Raw genomic sequence first — 18,946 nt, 5'->3', positions numbered from 1 at the left:
GCTGCAAGAGTTCTAGGTTCTATCCAAAATGGAGCCAGCACAGAAGAAAACCAAAGCAAGAAAACAAGACAAATTGCATCCCCAAAATGTTTATGTGAGGTCCTCACAGCCTCAGGAAGGCTCCACCTGCTGTCTCCAGTCGCCAAAGCCAATGTCCCTGTCTTTTGTCCCTGGGTGGTTTGAACTGGAGTTTTCTGTCACTTGCAAATGCAAAAGCCCTGAAAAATAAAATAGTTCACTGATTGAATTCAGTGATATCCCAATTCAAAGGGCCACCCCAAACATATCTGCAGACCCCCAAGTCCCACCACAATGGTCAGACTGTAAATGGCTTCAGCCCTGTCCTCTGCCTCCTCCAAAATGCCCCCTCACTTGGAAATGAAGCCCCGGCTTCCTTTTGCACAAGAATTCCTTTCATGCCGTTCCAGGAAATCTGCCTCTGTGCGCTCAGAGGCAGAACTGTTCCTGAATTGTGCAAAGAGTTACCCTTGCCAGCTCTGCTACATTTTTTCCTGGCAGCCCCAGCATCCAATCAAGATTTCTGGATCTCTTCCAATTATAACACCATTTAGAAATACTCAGCATTTCCCAGCCTTGAATAACGTATTGATCCCTTTAAAAGGAGAAAATATTCTCACAGACCCCCAATGTTTACTTACGTTCTTTTTATTGTAATCCCACTTAAATATATGCAAACATAAAACACTACCAACTCTTTGGCTTATAGCTTTTAAACAACTATAAAAATGAATTTACAGATCAGATAGGAAAGAAACTCCAAAACCAATGAAATGGAAAGAACCACTGTCGGTTAAGGGGACAGAAGAGAGGGACGGCTGTTCACTGCGTGGGAGACTCGTGTCCCCAGTTTCTCGGGCTCATCATGACAAGACTTGGACTTTGCAGGGGCTGGATTCTCCAACATTTTTCTCTGTTCAGACTCCTTCAAAGCTTCACAAGCATGGCTTCTTATAAAGCCACTGGCTTTTACTGAACACAGCCACAACATCAAAAACCAGGGATATACTGTATGGTGACTAACATAATATAATAAAAAAATATTAAAAAAAACACATGTATTTATAAAGACTCGCTGTGGTTCTTTATTAAGTCTGCGAGTATTAAAGTTGCAGCAAGTGCAGTATCAGTGTGCTCATCGATAGACGTGAGCTCTGGAAAACGAAATCCCATCACGCTTCTCCATCTCCCCCATAAGGTGGTCATCTGAGGGTCTAGCACATACTCTGTGATTTTAACCAATTGTACTGGGGAACGTTTTTACGTACAATACATTGTACAACTTTTATTTACTTTGATGAATGTTGGCGAAGGTATGTAGGGGTGTGGCCAACACGCCACTGAAGATACAGATTGTCACCACTCACTTCCCACTCAGCTGAACCTTATCTGACTGCCAACCCCATCTGTCCTTCACATGCCACACCCAGGGAACCGTTTTCGTTTTGCTGGGTCAGGACTTCCCATACATGGTGGCGTGTGGGACCATAGAGCCTTCAGGATCTGGATCTGTCACTCACTCTGATGCCGACCTGTGTTATGTGCACCAGGAAACTGGTTGGTTTTCCCATTCACTCACGGATGGACATTTGGGCTGAATCGTCTGAAAACAAGTTTTTCTCTTTCCTACTGGACTAACATGAGTCTTTTTTAAAAAAAGATTTTTATTTATGTGATTGAGAAAGAGAGAGAGAGAGATCACAAGTAGGGGGAGGGGCAGAGGGAGAGGGAGAAGTAGACTCCCCGCTGAACAGGGAGCCCGATAAGGGGCTTGATCCCAGGACCCCGAGATCATGACCAGAGCTTCTAGAATAACAGCTAATATGATCATTCTTGTACAAGTCTTTTTGTGAATATAGGTTTCCATTTTTTCTGAGAGGGAGAATTGATGAATCTGGATATTATTGTTACCCAGGCTCCATTCACTTATTAATTCTAATAACTATTTTTTACATTCCTCAGGATTTTCTAAGAAAAAATTATATGGACTTCAAATAAAGACAGCTTTAATTATTTTTGAAGCCTTATTAGTTTTTATCTCTTAATGCCTGCCTACATTTTTTGGGGACCACCATCAAAATGTAGAATAAAAGACTCAGAGCCTTGTCTCCAATCACACATGGAAAGCTTTCAAAAGTACATGATTAAATATGTTGGCTATAGGTTTTTATCTCTGATGTCCTTTATTGGATTGAAGAAATTCCTTCCTACTTTTTCTTTGCTGATTGTTTTTATGATGAACAAGTGTTGAATTTTGTCCATCTGTTCTGCATCTGTTAACCTGATCATAAGATTTTCTCCTAATGTGTGAATTACATTGATTGATTTTTGAATGGTGAACAAATGTTGCATTCCTGGGATGAACCCCATTAGGTCACAATGCTAGATTCAATCTGCTAATATTTCATGCGGATTTTTATGTTTATACTCACAAGAAATATTAGTCTATAATTTTTTTCTTGTGAGATCTTTATCAGGTTTTGCTGTTAGGCAATGCTGGCTTCACAGGAGAAACCGTGAAGCATCTTCTCATCCTCTCATTTCCAAAAGAGCTTAAAATGATGTCTTCATTAAGTGTTTGATGTAATTCATCAGCAAAGCCATTCACACCTGGAGGGCTTTTTTGTTGTTGGAGGAGGTCATCGGGAGGACATGACTGCCAGTGGATCGGAGAGCTGAACTTGAGCAATTGGTGGCTCCTTACGCCCTCCTCTGGTCTGGGAATGTGCCTCCTACTTGCCTTTCCTGCTCCCAGAAGCTGCCCCAAGGACACAGCATTGAGATAGTGATGTGAGGCAGAGACCATCTAAATGGTACAGTGACAGAGCCCAGTTAATGCCTCCTTAAGATTTGGGAGTGGGGCAGAGAGCTTCTCATCTCGGGGCACCAGAGGCTAGGCTCCTGTAAGTTCCCTTGCTCATAGCACCTGCCGCCTGCCCATCCCTAGTGGCTGCCTATTTTAGTCCCTGCCCTCGGAGGCCAGGGCGGGTTTCAGATCTCACCTGGGAGGCTCCCGAGGCTGTGAACCAACACTCGTGAGTAGGTTCTTAATTATAAATTCCATTTAAAAATAATATCTAACAATTTAGATGTAATTTGTGCCACTTTGGTAAGATATCTTCAAGAAGTTTGGTCATTTTATTTATGTTGTCAAATTATTTTGGCACAGTGTTGTTCATAATGTGCCTTTGCCATCCTTTTAATAACTGAACAATCCAATCTGTAGTTGTCACTCCAATTTCTTCCTTCTAACATGGGTTTTCTTCTATTCCCTTGAAAGTTCCCATCAATCTTTTAAAGACACCGAAGTTGGGCTTTACTGATGTGCTCTACAGTTTGTTTTCTATTTCATTGCTCTTTTTTTCCCTAGTGTTTTTATATTGGAAGCTTACATACTTAATTTTATATTCTTCTGTTAAAATATAACTATTTAAAGCTATTAATTTTACTTTAAAAAACACTATATTATATCCGGTAAACGTCTCCTCATTATTCAGTTAAAAATATTTTCTTAATTTTTCTGGGGATTTTTTTGAGGACCCATTTCTTATTTAAAGGCTGCTGAAAATTTTCCAAATATTCTCCACATATTTTATAATCACTAATATTGAATTTTAATGTAATTGAAATGTCAGAGAACGAAATATTTATGATTGCCGTCTTTTGAAATGTACCCAGGCTCGTTTTGTGGCCCAGCATGAGCTCTCTTGGTCAATATTCCATGAGCTCTGGAAAATATTTTGCATTCAGCAGACATCAGGTGTAGTGTTTTACAAATGTCAATTGTGTCGAGAATATTATGCATACCTTCCACATTCTTAGTGAATTTTTGTTTGCCAAAATATTCTATCATCTACGGGGCATTAAAATCCCCAGCCATGACTGTTTGCTTTGAGTACTTTCGGTTCTGTCCATGTTTGCTTCACATGCTTTCAGATTGCTATATATTTTCATACACATTGAGGAGTGCTATAACTTTTTGATTATTTGACCTTTCCGTCATTATCAAAAGATTCTCCTTCTATCTGGCGTCAACCAAGAAGGAGCAGTAAAGCCACCAGAAGGGTTAATTTGGGGTCTTGGGGATTGCAATCAGTGAGACACAGAGTTGACCCAAATTGAAAGTGTGCTCCGAATTGCAAGTGGGGAGTACAGGCTTACAAAGGCAAAAAACACAAGGTTACATAACTTGTTTTGAAAGAATTATGATTGGTGCTGGCAGAATTAAACTGACAATGTAATCCATGATGGGCTCTTTAGCTCACAGATGCTGCATTATCTGTTTCAGTCTGGAGTTGAGAGATGTGTTCAAGAAGGTGGTCCAGGTGCAACTGACAAGTTGAAATTCACGAAAGTCAAAAGTTCATGGTGTTTGGGGAATTGGAACAGGAGACCTGCACTGGCCAGGCTTCCTTCACAGCCTCTGGACTACCCTCTGGGCGCTGTTTTGAATGACTCTCTTAGTAAAGCTCAGTTCACTTTGTAATCTCTTTCGTGTGGGCAATACTCTTGGTCTGAAATGTTATTTTGTCTGATATAGTCACACCAGTCTTCTTATGCTTACTGCTTGTATGATCTTTTTCTATTCTTTCAGTCTGTCTACATGCCTTTGTAGTTAACATTTTGCATTTAACATTCATCCCTTAGAAACAGCGTGAAGGTGGGCAAGACCAACCTGGCTGTCCCCGGACATGAGCATCTCTGGTCCCCATCTTTAATGTCTCTGAAATAAAAATCTCTGCCTTTTATTGGAAGTGTTTAGTGCATTTTCATTTACTGTAATTGTTGATATGGTCAAGTTTACACGAACCCTCTTGGTATGTGTTTTCCATTTGTCTCTTATGATCTTTGTTTCTTTGTTCCTCTTTTTTTTTTCTTTCTCTGGAATGATTTTTTAAAATTATATCATTACATATCTTTTATTGGCTTTTTAAACTAAATGTTTGTATTGCTTTCATTATAGTTGCTCAGAGGATTATAATAGGTACCCTTAACTTAATCACAGTCTGCCTTGATTACTGTTACAACACTTCATCTAGAATGCAAGAATATTACATTATAATTCCAGGTACAGCCTATGCTATTCTTCATGCTACCGTGGTTATGTAATTTACTTCTACATGTGTTATAAACACCACAATATATAGCTATTATTTCTTTACTTTGAACAGTCACATAGATTAAAAAAAAAAATAAGAATAAAACCACAGTAATATTTCCATTCACTTACATATGTACTCTTTCCAGTGCTCTTCATTTCTTTCTCTAGATACAGGTTTCCACCTGGTATCCTCTTTTGGTTTATTTCCAGCCTGAAAAACTCCCAGGAGCAAGTTTTACATTCAAGCAACAAAATCTCTCAGCCTTCATTTTTCACAACAGTTGACTTTCATTTTGGAAAATTCTAATCGCTGGATATTGAATTCTAGGGTGATAGATTTTTATTTTCCCCACAACTTTAAAGGTGTGATTTCAATACTTTTGATCTTCCTTTGGTTTCAATGAGAAGTCCAGCATTTAAAACAAACAGCAACAACATTGTTTCCTTGTATCCATTGTGGAATTTTCTTTGGCTTCATTTAAGATTTTGTATATATCAGTGGTTTTAAGCCTTTTAACTATGCTGTTCTGTTATCATTTCATTTATACTGATCCTAATTTACAGAGCTTTCTGCATATCTGGATTGCTTTTTTTGATCAAGTTTGACAAAATTTTGGCCAACATTTTAAAAAATCTTTTTTTTCCTGGCTGTCTCTCTCTCCTATTCTTCTACTGGGGCTCCAATTACATGTACTTCCAAATGCTTCGCAACCCCAGGTCACTGGGGTGCTCTTCATTTTTTTAAAATTATTTTCCCCCAGCTTTATTAAGATTTCATTGACATACAACATTGTATTCATTTTAGGTGTGTGATGTGATGATTCGATATATGTATATATTGCAAAGTGATTACCACAATAAATTTGTTAACATCCATCATCTCATATAGTTATAGATGTTTTTTCTTATAGTAAGAACTTCTAAGATCTACTCTCTTTGCAACTTTAAAATATACTATACAGTATGGTTAACTTCAGTCACCGTGCCATCCATGACATTCCCAGAACTTAGTTATCTTATAACTTTGTACTGGGAAGTTTGTACCTTTTTTTTTCTTTTTAGAGAGAGAGAGAATGTGCATGCTTGTGGGCATGTCTGAGTGAGAGAATCCTAAGAAGGCTCCCCACTCAGCAGGGAGCCAACGTGGGGCTCAATGTCAGGACCCTGAGATCATGACCTGAGCTGAGTCAGAAGTTGGACACTTAACCAACTGAGCCACCCAGGTGCCCCAAGTTTATACCTTTTGATCACTAACTTTCACCCATTTCACCTGTCCACAATCCCATACTTCTGGTGATAAAAATCTCTTCTCTGTAGCTATACACTTGGTTTTTATAGAGTACACATATAAGTGAAACGCAGTGTTTGTATTTCTCTTCCTGACATACTTCACTTAGGATAATACCCTCAAGGTCCAACACTTTGGTCACAAATGGCAGAATTTCCTTTTTTTTTTTTTCCAATGGCTGAATAATATTCCATTTGTGTAAGTAAACCACATATTCTTTATTTATTCATTCACCTGTAGATAACTTAGGTTGTTTCTTTGTCTTGGGTGTTGTAAATAATGGTGCAATGAACGGGGGCGAGGTGGTGAAGATCACTTCGAGACAGCGATTTTGTTTCCTTCCAGTGTGTGTCCACGAGTAGAACAACAGAGGGACCTCCTTACTATTTTCCATCGTAATTGTACCAATTTACATTCCCCCCAACAGTGCACAGTGCTCCTTTTTTCTCCACATCTTTGCCAACATTTGTTAGCTCTTATTTTTTTGACAATAGCCATTTCAACAGGTGCGAGATGATATCTCATTGTGGTTTTTATTTGCATTTTCCTAATGATGGGTGATGTTGACACTTTTTAATGTACCTGTTGGCCATCTGTGTCTTCATGGAAAAAAAATGTCTGTTCAGTTTCCCTGCCCATTTTTAAAATGGATTGTTTGGTTTTTGATATTGAGTTGTGTGTGTGTGTATAAATTTAAATATATATATATTTTTCCTTTAACATCTCAAGTGTCTTACTTGCAGATTTATTTCATTTTACATAAAGTTTAATATGATTTCTTTGCTTTAAATAACAGTCACTCATTTTTATGATAAAGGAAAGAGCAGTTCTACTGACATGTACTTATGAAGTTAGCTGGCTACCTTGAAAACACTGGCGTGGCCAGCCAAGGCTGTGATAACATATCTGGACAACAACTGCTCCTCCTCTGATTTCACAAGCCACACATGAAAAAAGATCTCAGGGTCCTGGGATCAAGCCCCACATTGGGCTCCACACTCAGCAGGGAGTCTGCTTGAGATTCTCTCTCTCCCTCTGGCCCTCTCCCACCTCTAAAAATTAAAATGGAAGAGTGCAAACAGTCTTTGGAGAAACTGAAGAAGGTTTCTGTATCATACCATCTCAGCTTGAATGCCTTCTATCCACATCTGGCAGGGTCTAATCAGGGTGTGCTTTACTACCATGGGTTCCTTCCCCCAAGTGGCAGCAGAGCCACTCTGAGGGCAAATCTCCACTCCCTGGTCTGGCTGACAGTGGGTCCAGGGTTCAAGGATAGGCAGATCTCTGTCTAGAACTTGTCAAACTTCCCCTACTCCACCCCTGTCCCTGGTCACCCCTCCATGAAAGGTCTGGAGCAGGCAGAGGTCTCCAGGTGTCTGAGAACTATATATTTTGGACATTAACCTCTTAGCAGATATGCCATTTGCAACTATTTTCTCCCATTTCGTAGGTTGCCTTTTCATTTTGTGGGTGGTTTCCTTTGCTGTGCAGAAAATTTTTAGTTTGAAGTAGTCCTTCTTGTTTATTTTTGTTTTGTTGCCTTTGTTTTTGGTGTCACATCCAAAAAATCATTCTAAGACCGATGTGAAGGAGCTTACCCCTGTGTTTTCTTCTAGAGTTTTTGTTTGTTTGTTTCATGTCTTACCTTGAAGTCTTTAATCAATTTTGGATTGATTTTGGTGTATTAAGTAAGACAGAGGTCCAGTTTCATTCTCTTGCATGTAGCTGGCCATTTTTCCTAACATCTTTTATTGAAGAGATTATCCTTTTTCCATAATATCTTCCTGCCTCCTTTTTTGCACATTAATTGACCACATATGTATATGCATTGACCACATATGCATGGGTTTATTTCTGGGCTGTCTCTTCATTCCGTCCATATATGTGTCCGTTTATATGTCAGTACCATACTGTTTTGTTTACTATAGCTTTGTAATATAGTTTGAAATTTCAGGATTGTTTGTTCTATTTCAATTAAAAATGCCATTGGAAATTTTTATAGGGATTGCATTAAATCTCTAGATTGCTGTGTGTAGTATGGACATTTTGACAATATTAATTTTTCCAACCCATAAACATGGAATATTTTTCATTGATTTGTGTCTTCTTCAATTTTTTTTGTATCAGTGGCTTACAGCTTTCAGTGCAAAAATCTTTCTCCTTCTCTGTTAAATTTATTCTAGGTGTTTGAATCTTTTGGATGTAATTATAAATAGGATTGTCTTCTCAACTCCTCTTTATGATAGATTGTTATTAGTGTATAGAAATGCAACTGATTTTTGTACATTGATTTTGTATGCTGTAACTTTACTGAATTGGTTTATTATTTAAAAGTTTTTTAGTGGAGTCTTTAGCGTTTTCTATATGTAATATCATGTCATCTGCAAACAGAGACAGTTTTACATTTTTTCTGATTTGAATGTCTTTTCTCTCTTATCCTTGCTCTGGATAGGCTTTCCAATACTATGTAATACTATGTATAAAAGGGGTGAGTATGGGCATCCTTGTCTTGTTTCTGGTCTTAGAGGAAAAAGTATCAGCCTTTCATCGTTGAATACAATGTTAGCTGTGTGCTTGTCACATGGCGGCCTTTATTGTGTTAAGGTACCTTCCTTCTATACCCAGTTTGCTGAGTGTTTATGATAAATCGTTGTTGAATTTTGTCCAATGCTTTTTCTGCATCTATTGAGATGATTGTATTATTTTAAAAATTTTTCTTGAGTAATCTCTACACCCAACGTGGGGTTTGAACTCATGACCCTGAGATCAAGGGTCACATGCTCTACCAACTGAGCCAGCCAGGCACCCCTATGATCATATTATGTTAATGTTTAACTTTGTAATGTGGTGTATCATATTGTTTTATTTGCATATCATGAACCATCTTTGCATCACTGGAATAAATCCCACCTGATCATTGTGTGTGATCCTTTAAATGTATTGTATTTGGTTTGCTAATATTTTGTTGAGGATTTTTGTACCTATGTCCATCAGGGTCATTGACCTGTAATTTTCTTTTTTTGTGTGGTGTACATGTGTGGTTTTAGTATCAGGGTAATGCTGGCCTCATAACATAAGTTTGGAAGTGTTCCCTCCTCTTGTATTTTTTAGGACACTTTGAAAAAGATTAATATTAATTATTACTTAGGTGTTTGGTAGAATTCACCTGTGAAGACTGGATCCTGGACCCTTTGTTAGTTGGGAGGTTTTTGATTACTGATTCAATCGCCTTACTCATTATTGATCTGTTCAGATTTTCTAATTCTTCATGATCCAGTCTTGGTAGGTTGGATGTTTCTAGGAATTTATCCATTTCTCATAGCTCATCCATTGATTGGTGTCTAAGTGTTCATAGTGTTACTTGTATTTCTGTGGTATCTGTTGTAATGTCTCCTCTTTCATTTATGATGTTATTTATTTGAGTACTCTTTTTCTTGATGAGTCTAGCTAAAGTTTTGTCTATTTATCTTTTCAAAAAATCAGCTGTCAGTTTCATTGATCTTTTGTAATGTGTTTTTAGTCTCTACTTCATTTATTTCCTCTATTCAATTTGTAAAAAAGCAATATTTTCCCAGCCTATAATTCAATTTGGATGATTTATATTGACTTTTCTTCCAATTCATTTTTATTTCTCTGTGTCCAATCTGCCGTTAATCCTCTACAGTAAAAGTTTATTTCTGATACTGCATGGTTTGGTTCTACTATGTCATTTTATATAGTTTTTTTTTTTGTCTCTCTTAAAATTCTTCATTTTTTTTATTCCTTTCTTATACTTTTAAAAAATTTATTCATTTAATAGTTATTTTAAAGTACTCATCTTCTGATTCTAAAAGCTGAGCCATCTGTTGGCTTGTTTCTACTGATTGATATTTCTCCAGAGTGTCATTTGCAATCTTTTATTTCCTTGCATATTTCTTTATTATTTGCGTGCTGATGTGCTGGGCATTTTTTAATAGGATAATATAAGCTGAAAGAAAGTATGTGTGTATGTGTGTAGACAGATACAGTTTACATATAGACAGATACCAATACACATGATATAGATATATCCTCTTTATTTTAGGAAACATTCTCTTTTGTCTGTTTGGCAACTGGAATATTTGGACTGATCAGTTTGATCCAATCATGAGTTGAGCTGGTTGGATGGGAGTTTTATACCTAAAACAGCAATTCAAATATCAAACGTTAGTTTGTTTATCAGCTTGGCTTCCAAGTTCCTGAAACGCTAAGTGGTGTTTACCTTCAATTTTAACACAAATTGAATTGGGTGGTGTTTGGTTGCATCTCTGTTTAGACTTCGCTCATCTGTCACTTCAGATGCTTTGGAGGTGAGTCCAGGCTTTTTGCTCTTGTGGGTTTCCAGGACTCTGGAGTCACACAGGAAGACCTCCAGGCTGCAGGGTCTCATGTCTGGAAGAGAAGCTGCCGGTATAGAAATTGTGAGGCCAGGAGGGTGAGGTCCAGATGCTGCCGGAGTGAGATTCACAGATGGAAGTTTCATGGGCCAACCCTCCCCCCCCACAAGAATCCCAGCAAAATTCATGGGTTATAGAGTTACAGTGGAAAGGATTATCTTTGCCCTTGTGTTTTCCCAAGACTTGGGAGCGACATGCCAGCCCATAGGTTTATCAGCAGTCTGTGTGTTGTCTTCTTATTCCAGCATGCTTGTACTTTCTGGAGTTGAGTTATGCCCCCACCATTCCTGACACCAAGCTCAGTAGTGACAGGACACCTAGTAGTCTAGTTCTTTCACATTTCTTTGTATCCTACACTTTCTCAATGACCTGTTAAAAAGTCTCCTTGGTCTTTTTGTTGGTGTAATGGGAGTAAATTTCCCCCCCACATCCCTCTAAATACTAACTGGACATGGAACCTGCTTATGTGATTTTTAAAAAATATTAGAAAAATGAAGTTAAAAAATTTAAATCAACAAAACAAGTACAAATACCTCAAAGCCTATGTCCCAAAATGCACAGGTCCAAATATGGCAAAAAATATTTTAGGTTGTCACAACCTCCAGGAAGCTTCCTATGGGTCATGGCCTCACACTGCAAGCCTCTACATAGAACATCAAGACAGTCTGTAGCCAGTGGTCTTATTTAATATGAAAACTGAATTCCAGGCCCTTTGGCCCAAGGTAAGAGTCTAAGATTAAAAGATAAGTCTTCAGGGGTGCCTGAGTGCTTCAGTGGGTTATGCATCTGCCTTCCCCTCAGGTCATGATCTCAGGGTCATGGGATTGAGCCCTATGTCAGGCTCCCTGCTCAGTGGCAAGTCCCCTTCTCCCTCTGCCCCTCCACTGCTCATATTCTCTCTCTCTTTCTCAAAGAAATACATAAAATAAATAAATAAAAATAAAAAATAAGTCTTCTTATCCTGGACCCTTTCCACTTGGGATTGCCAGAAAAAGGCATAACCACTGTGGAAGGCATACTTATACTAAAAATATTGTATGTTGTTTATCAGAAATTCAAATTTAACTGAGAATCTTGCATTTTTATTTGCGAAGCCTGACGACCCTATTTCTGTTGCATAATACCAACTCTTTTTATGTTAGCAGTTTCTACAAGGAGACAGTATCATGAAAGTTTGCCCTTTTTTTCCCAAAAGGTGAAAAAATGAGTTTTTGACTTTCATTTTTCTATGTGATCAGAGTTTTGCTGATAGAGAAATTTGACATACAGTGAAATCACTTCATGATCCTGGGATTTGTGGGAAGGGTCAGAGTAAATGTTTTAGGGATCTAACATTTCTTTCATTATACTGTAATTTCCTTGAGGGAAGGGGCACACTCTTTTTACTGATATTAAAGATTATATGAATGACATTTAATAAAAAAATATGCTCATATAAGGACATTTGGAAAATTATACCCTTGCATAAGAAAATAAAGTAACAAAAATTCATGACCCAAGAGAAGCTCTTTCACATTTCGATACCTTCATTTTACTCTTTATATAGATATAAGAAGGGTCTGTGTGTGTATGTGGGATGTGTGTGTGTGTGTATGTGTGTAATATTTGTAGACTCATGAGGCCTCAGCCTGTGACCATAGACATAGTTACAGAAATAGCTTTTTCTAATAACCTACAAGGTGACTCTTTTTTTTTTTTTTTTTTTTTAAGATTTTATTTATTTATTTGAGAGAGAGAGAACAGGGGGAGGGGCAGAAGGAGAAGCAGACTCCCCATGGAGCAGGGAGCCCAACTCAGGACTTGATCCCAGGACCCCAGGATCATGATCTGAGCCAAAGGCAGATGCTTAATTGACTGAGCCACCCAGGCGCCCCTGCAAGGTAACTCTTAAATGCTGCCTGCATTCATGTTTGTGCATATATTTGTAATTCTGCATCCCTAAGATGCCATTCTGCTCTTTGTCCTGGTGACTGCTACTCCAGACTCCTTGCATTTCTGAATGATACGTGCAGTCTCAGATGTCCCAGTTTGAATCTCCTGGTTTCCCCTTGCCGGATGCCCATCTGTTCCACTAACAACAGCTAATTGCTTGTTTTTTATGTAGCTTTAAGTCCAGGGAAGAGTTGGCTTTTCCATCCCCTTGGCCCTTGCTGGCAGATGGGGAGCTATTTCCACCTGATGCCAATGTGGGCAAGGGCCATCTTGGGGGGCAGCCATTCATTGCTGAAGAAACTGTAAAACTGGCCCGAACACAGAAGCTACTGGAATTCCTAGAGGTAGGACTAGGCCATCTCAGCGGTCTAGAAATAGCTTTGGATGCTTCTTTATTGGAAGATGAATCTCATTCACAGCATGTTTACTGTGGTGACAAATAAGAATTCCTGGGGACAGTGTGGTCATCCATGCAGTCAACCTTCCTGTTGGCTGGTGTGTGGAGCATTTCTGTTCTACTGTGTTGCTTAAAGTTAGTACCTTTATGTGACAGGTGACTGGGGATATTTCTTTGCTTTGGGAAAAAACCCATCATGAGGACACAAGTCCACCCACAGATCATGGAGGGTGGGGACACCTGTAGCAGAAACTAAAGGGGGGGGTTGTGCTTGCAGAGAGATGTCCTTCTAGAGGCCAAAAATAGAGCTTAAAATTTGTCTTGATAAGCAGGAATATTGTCTTATATTCCCTCATTTTTTAATCCGAATGCATTTTCAGAGAGACTTCCAGGTTTCACAGATCCACCTGCTTTGGGAACTGGGCAAAGTTCTCCATTTCTCACCCCAGGAGATCCCAGCCTCCCCCTGTCTGTGGTTGTAGTTCTGGGCTGCCTGGATTGTGGCCAGTGTATGAGAACCGAGGTACTGCTGAAACTGGGCACTTCAGAGGCCTCTTCTAGGCAGTGGGGTCGGGAGGAAGCAGCAGTCAGGGTCCCATGCTGCCAGGCAGATGCTGGTCTCCATGTTGTCCTGCTTCCCCTTCGTCTTCCCAGCTTGTCCTCCTTTCCTCCCTGAACTCCTCCACAAATGTGGGCCTTGCTTTCATGCAAAAGTCCATTTCAGGTTTTTGCTTGCATTAAACCACTTGCAGGGCAGCAGTGATGGGACCAAGTATCCAAGGGGGATACTTTCGAAAACTAATTACCATGAGATTGCACTGGCTTCCCTTCACTTACCATCCATGCGATTGGAGGATGAGTTTGATGCTCTGAGCCTCTGTTTCTCACTATCTACAAAACAGTAATATCCACTTCAGACAGGTGGGTGTCAGGGTACACCATTTACCACATATGTTTTCCCCCACAAGGAAAGCACTCACAGGGGGATGCTTCCTATTCCCCTTCTATTCTGCCCTGTATGTCTGTCTTAAACAGTGGGGATTTTTGTTCATAGAACTGATTAATTTCACTGGCAGCTCTGAGCCGGTCACCACCATCCCCCCACCCTCCTCAGTCCAGAGGAGTGAGGACACAGTATCAGTGCTTTGATGTGGGGAAATCTCCACCCATGGCTTCCACCTGCCACTGAGGCTGGGACTGGTGCAGTAGTTCCAGACTCTCTGTCCAGCAGTGCGTTCTACACAGACTCTTCTTCCCCAATCAATCTAGAACTTTCCTGTTTGAGTTTGACCTGTGACCCTTCAGTTTGAAGCACCAAATAAATGCCATCTTTTCTACGAAGCCTTCTCCAGACACCCAGCTGGAGACAGCTGTATCTCTGGATAATTGTGACATCCATCGGTGCCCACCTACACCACCATAAAGTGTTTCTGGTATGATCTGTTGCTTGTTGAGCGAATGTTTACCCGAGTACCCGAGGAACTTGTCCCTTTCCCCGTTCCTTAATACACCCTGTGAAAGCAGAATCCTGATCCGCTTCATCTTTCGTTCACAGACCCTGGAAACTTGCCATGTGTGCAGAAGATTCTCTGCAAATGGTTTTTAATAAATTGATTCATTTATTAAAATATAAAGAGCTTGCCCACACAGTCTCCCAAGATCTTTTGCCATTTTATGTCCTTAGAAGTCCATCTTTATTGATAAAGCTTCTTCTCTAGCCTCTAGCTAAAAATTCTGCTATGAATTACGGCATACTCAAAGAGGTAGTTAGTTAAAGTAGCCATGCCGTTTTATTTATTACATGGAAAGCCTTGTGTTCGAAGAGAAGAGGTAGATTAAGAACAACAAAGCAATATACACGTGTATGCATGTAAACCCGGAAGAACACAGCCATTACATTAATAGTGGTTCTTTCTAGAAAACGGAAGTCTAGGTGACTTTTTTTTTTTTCAAGTTTTTTTTTACCTGTGTTTCCTACTCTCCCACAATGACTAAGTACAGTTTACTCAGAAAAAAAAAGAAACAATGAAATATCACAGCTAAAGTTAAAAAAAAAAAAAAAAGAAATGCCATAATTTGGGGCGCCTGGGTGGCTCAGTCAGTTAAGCGTCTGACTCTTGATTTTGGCTCAGGTAATGATTTGAGGGTCGTGACATTGAGCCCCATGTCAGGCTCTGTGCTCAGCACGGAGTCTGCTTGAGATTCTCCCCTTCCTCTCCTTCTGCCCCCCTCCAAGCTGTGTACTCTCTCTCTCTCTCTGAAATCAATCAATCAATCAAATCTTTAAAACAAAAGGAAATGCCACAGTCTGGGGCATCCATCCAGTTTTTAAGGTGTGATGAGGCACTGGGTGAGCAGCAGCTGGCCTCCGCCTCAGGAGGTTGGACTTTTTAATTTTTTATACGTTTTATTATTCATTGGAGAAAGAGAGAGAACATGAGCAGGAGGGGCAGAGGGAGAAGGAGAGAGAGTCTCAAGGTGGACTCCTCACTGAGCAGGGAGCCTGACGCGGGTCTTGATCCCAGGACCCTGGGTTCATGACCGGAGCCAAAATTAAGAGTTGGATGCTTAACCTACTGAGCCACTCAGGTGCCCCTGGACTTTTGTTTTTAAAGCTGTACCTTCTTCAAGGGGCACCTGGGTGGCACAGTCATTGGGCATCTGCCTTCAGCTCAGGGCGTGATCCTGGCGTTGTGGGATCGAGCCCCACATCAGGCTCCTCCGCTGGGAGCCTGCTTCTTCCTCTCCCATTCCCCTGCTTGTGTTCCCTCTCTCGCTGGCTGTCTCTCTCTCTGTCAAATAAATAAATTTAAAAAATCTTAAAAAAAAAAAGCTGTACCTTCTTCTTCTTCTTCCTTTTTTTTTAAGATAATATTTATTTATTTGACACAGAGAGAGAGCACAAGTAGGCAGAGCTGCAGGAGAAGCAGGCTTCCTGCTGAGCAGGGAGCCTGATGCGGGGCTCGATCCCAGGACTCTGGGATCATGAACTGAGCTGGAATCAAGAGTTGGATGCTTGACGGACTGGGCCACCCATGCACCTCTAAGGCTATACCTTCTTAACAACAGTCTCTAATCTTCAAGACTTCTCTCAATCGAAATAACACTTTGAAGGAGGGCTATAGTCTGTTTAAATGCCATACCAATATTCAAGGAAAAATACCAATACCAATCTGTACCAAATTTAATATTGTAAGCAAGGAAAACTCTGACCTTTGAAAATCTATAGAAGTCGACAATTTATGAGCCCTATGTGCTTTTCCATATAAAACACAGTTGGCATGAAACAAAAAGCAGTGTTCCATTTTCCAAGTAGAAACTATCCAGGTAATGACTGCAACATTGCTTATCTGAATGCCGTTTTCCAGAATTCTCTGCCATTCTGTTGCCATGGGGGCCTCGTGTGAGCAGAACAGCCACTGACATTTGTGCACTATGGGTCAGAAATCAGACACACTTCTACACACTTTGACAAAACTTGTATTCCCTATAACTTACATAACCAAGAGAAATAACTATTTAGCCTCCACATATAAATACTTGGTTTTAATTAAAACTGTATTCTGGGCTATTTTAGTTCTTACTGACCAAAATAGAAGTAGATGCATTGGAATCCTCATTAACAGGACTGTTTGGGGAGGTCTGTGCTTCTGTTCATTGATTTTCGTGGAAAAGAACGTGTGCAGAAACATCCTCGAGTCTTCAAATGTGTAAACTGCCTGGCTATTTGCTATCCCTTCTAAATTTTAATTTAGAAGTTACAGGGATGCCGTGGAGATGTTATCAGTTTGCTTCTAAGCCCTGGCAATAAAGCAAGTCAAATGAATTTTTTGTTTTCCCAGTGCATATAAAAGTCCTGCTTACACTATACTGTCATCTGTTAAGTATGCACTAACCTTGTGTCTAGACAACATACAAACCTTAATGAAAAATACTTCATTTCTAAAAACCGCTAACCATCGTCCAAGCTTTCAGCGAGCCATAACCACTGAGCATAGGTCACCGTAACAAACAGAGCAATCATGCAAAAGTTTGAAATATTGTGAGGATTACCAAAACATGAAGTGAGCAAATGTTGTTGGGAAAATGGTGCCGAAAGACTTGCTCAAGGGAGGGTCGCCACCAACCTACAATCTGTAAAAACCACAAGGTCCGTGAAGCAATGTGGATAAGACAGGTGTGCCTGTACACACTCACTTTGTCTCCTCTCCTAGTTTTAACTCCTCTAGTTATTTTTACTCAGCCTGTTGTGGAACATTAATGCAGCTGTTCCTGTCTTGGTTCTCAGGCCTGTTTCAGGGATGAGCGAATGAGTGCAGGCCTTTGGTCCCACAATGGCCGCCATCACAGGCACAGGCCCCCACGGGCCTTGCACCTCCAGCCCCCCCAACACAAATAGTAGGCCTCCCCTCAAATTTCCCAATGACTTCTTATTCTTAAACCATTAAATCCTTTTTAAAAATTGTTCTATTTTATTACGGAAAAAATATTCAACATGAGATCTGTGATATATGATGAATTGTGTTGATTGACGTTCAAATGCTGGGCCAGCTTGCATTCTAGAGAGAAACAAACTTGGTCATGATGTATGAATCATTTGTATGTGTTTCTGGGTTTTATTTGCAAGGATTTATTGAGAACATTTGCATCTATGTTCACAAATGATATTAATCTGTGGGTTCCTCTATTTGTAGGATCTTAGACGGGTTTTGGTATGAGAGTAAGGCTTACATCATCAACTCTGTTCTCCCCTTTCGTGTTCCAGTTGACTGTGATCACTTTTGGTATTTTTCTGTCCTTAGGGTTTGCCCGAATTGGTCAGTGGAGGCACCTGCTTCTGTCGTTTTCTGTGCTGGAAGATTACTAACCGTCAAATTAATTTCTTTAATAGATACAAGATAATTCAGACAATTCTTTTAAACAATTTTCTATTTCTTCTAAACTGTTGGATTCCTGGGTAGAGAGTTGTTCCAACATTTCCCTTATTATCTCTTTAAGGTATGTGGAGTGTGTAGAGGGATGTCACCGCTCTTATACCTGATGCTTATAATTTACTTCTATATTTTTATTGGGCGTTCTGGTTTGAGGTTTTACAATTTTATTGATTTATCTCAAAGAAGCAGTTTTTTTGTTTCACTGGCTTTTTTTTTTTCCTATTGCTTTTCTATTTAAATTGAATTGATCATGGTTCTTATCTTAATTCTTTTCTTCCTCCTGCTTGCTCCGGTATTTCTTTATTCTTTGTTTTTTGGTTTCTCAAAATGACAATTTAGATAATTGATTTGAGACTATGTTTTCTCTGTAAGATTTGATGCTATAAATTTTCCCTTAAACACTGATTTAGCTGCGTTCCATCAATTTTGATGTGCTGTGATTTTATTTTTATTACATTAGAAATATTTCCCATGAATTATCTTGTTATGGGTTATTTGAGTGTTTTGCTTAATTTCCAAATATTTGGAGATTTTTCCAGATATATTTCTCTGTTTGTTTCCACTTTATTCTCACCCTGATCTAAGAACATTTTTAGTATAACTTCAGTATCTTCAATTTGTTAAGAGTTGGGGGGTTTTGGCCAAAAATGAAGTCATTTTGGTGATTGTACCATGAGTACTTAAAAAGAATATGTATCTTGTATTGTTGGAATGTTCCAGAAATATCAATTAGGTCAAATTGGTTGATAATGTCATTTAGCTCCATTCTAGCCACATATTTTGTATTATATTGATATACAAATATCAATTTGTATATTTTCTCAGTAAAGGCGTGTTGAAGTCTCCAATTATAATTGTGGA

Source organism: Ursus americanus, chromosome 3 (assembly GCF_024610735.1).
Source record: "Ursus americanus isolate L20-20 chromosome 3, mUrsAme1.1.p, whole genome shotgun sequence".
In the NCBI taxonomy this organism is placed as follows: Eukaryota; Metazoa; Chordata; class Mammalia; order Carnivora; family Ursidae; genus Ursus; species Ursus americanus.
The sequence above is the reverse complement of the archived record's forward strand: the minus strand, read 5'-3'. Positions refer to the sequence as shown.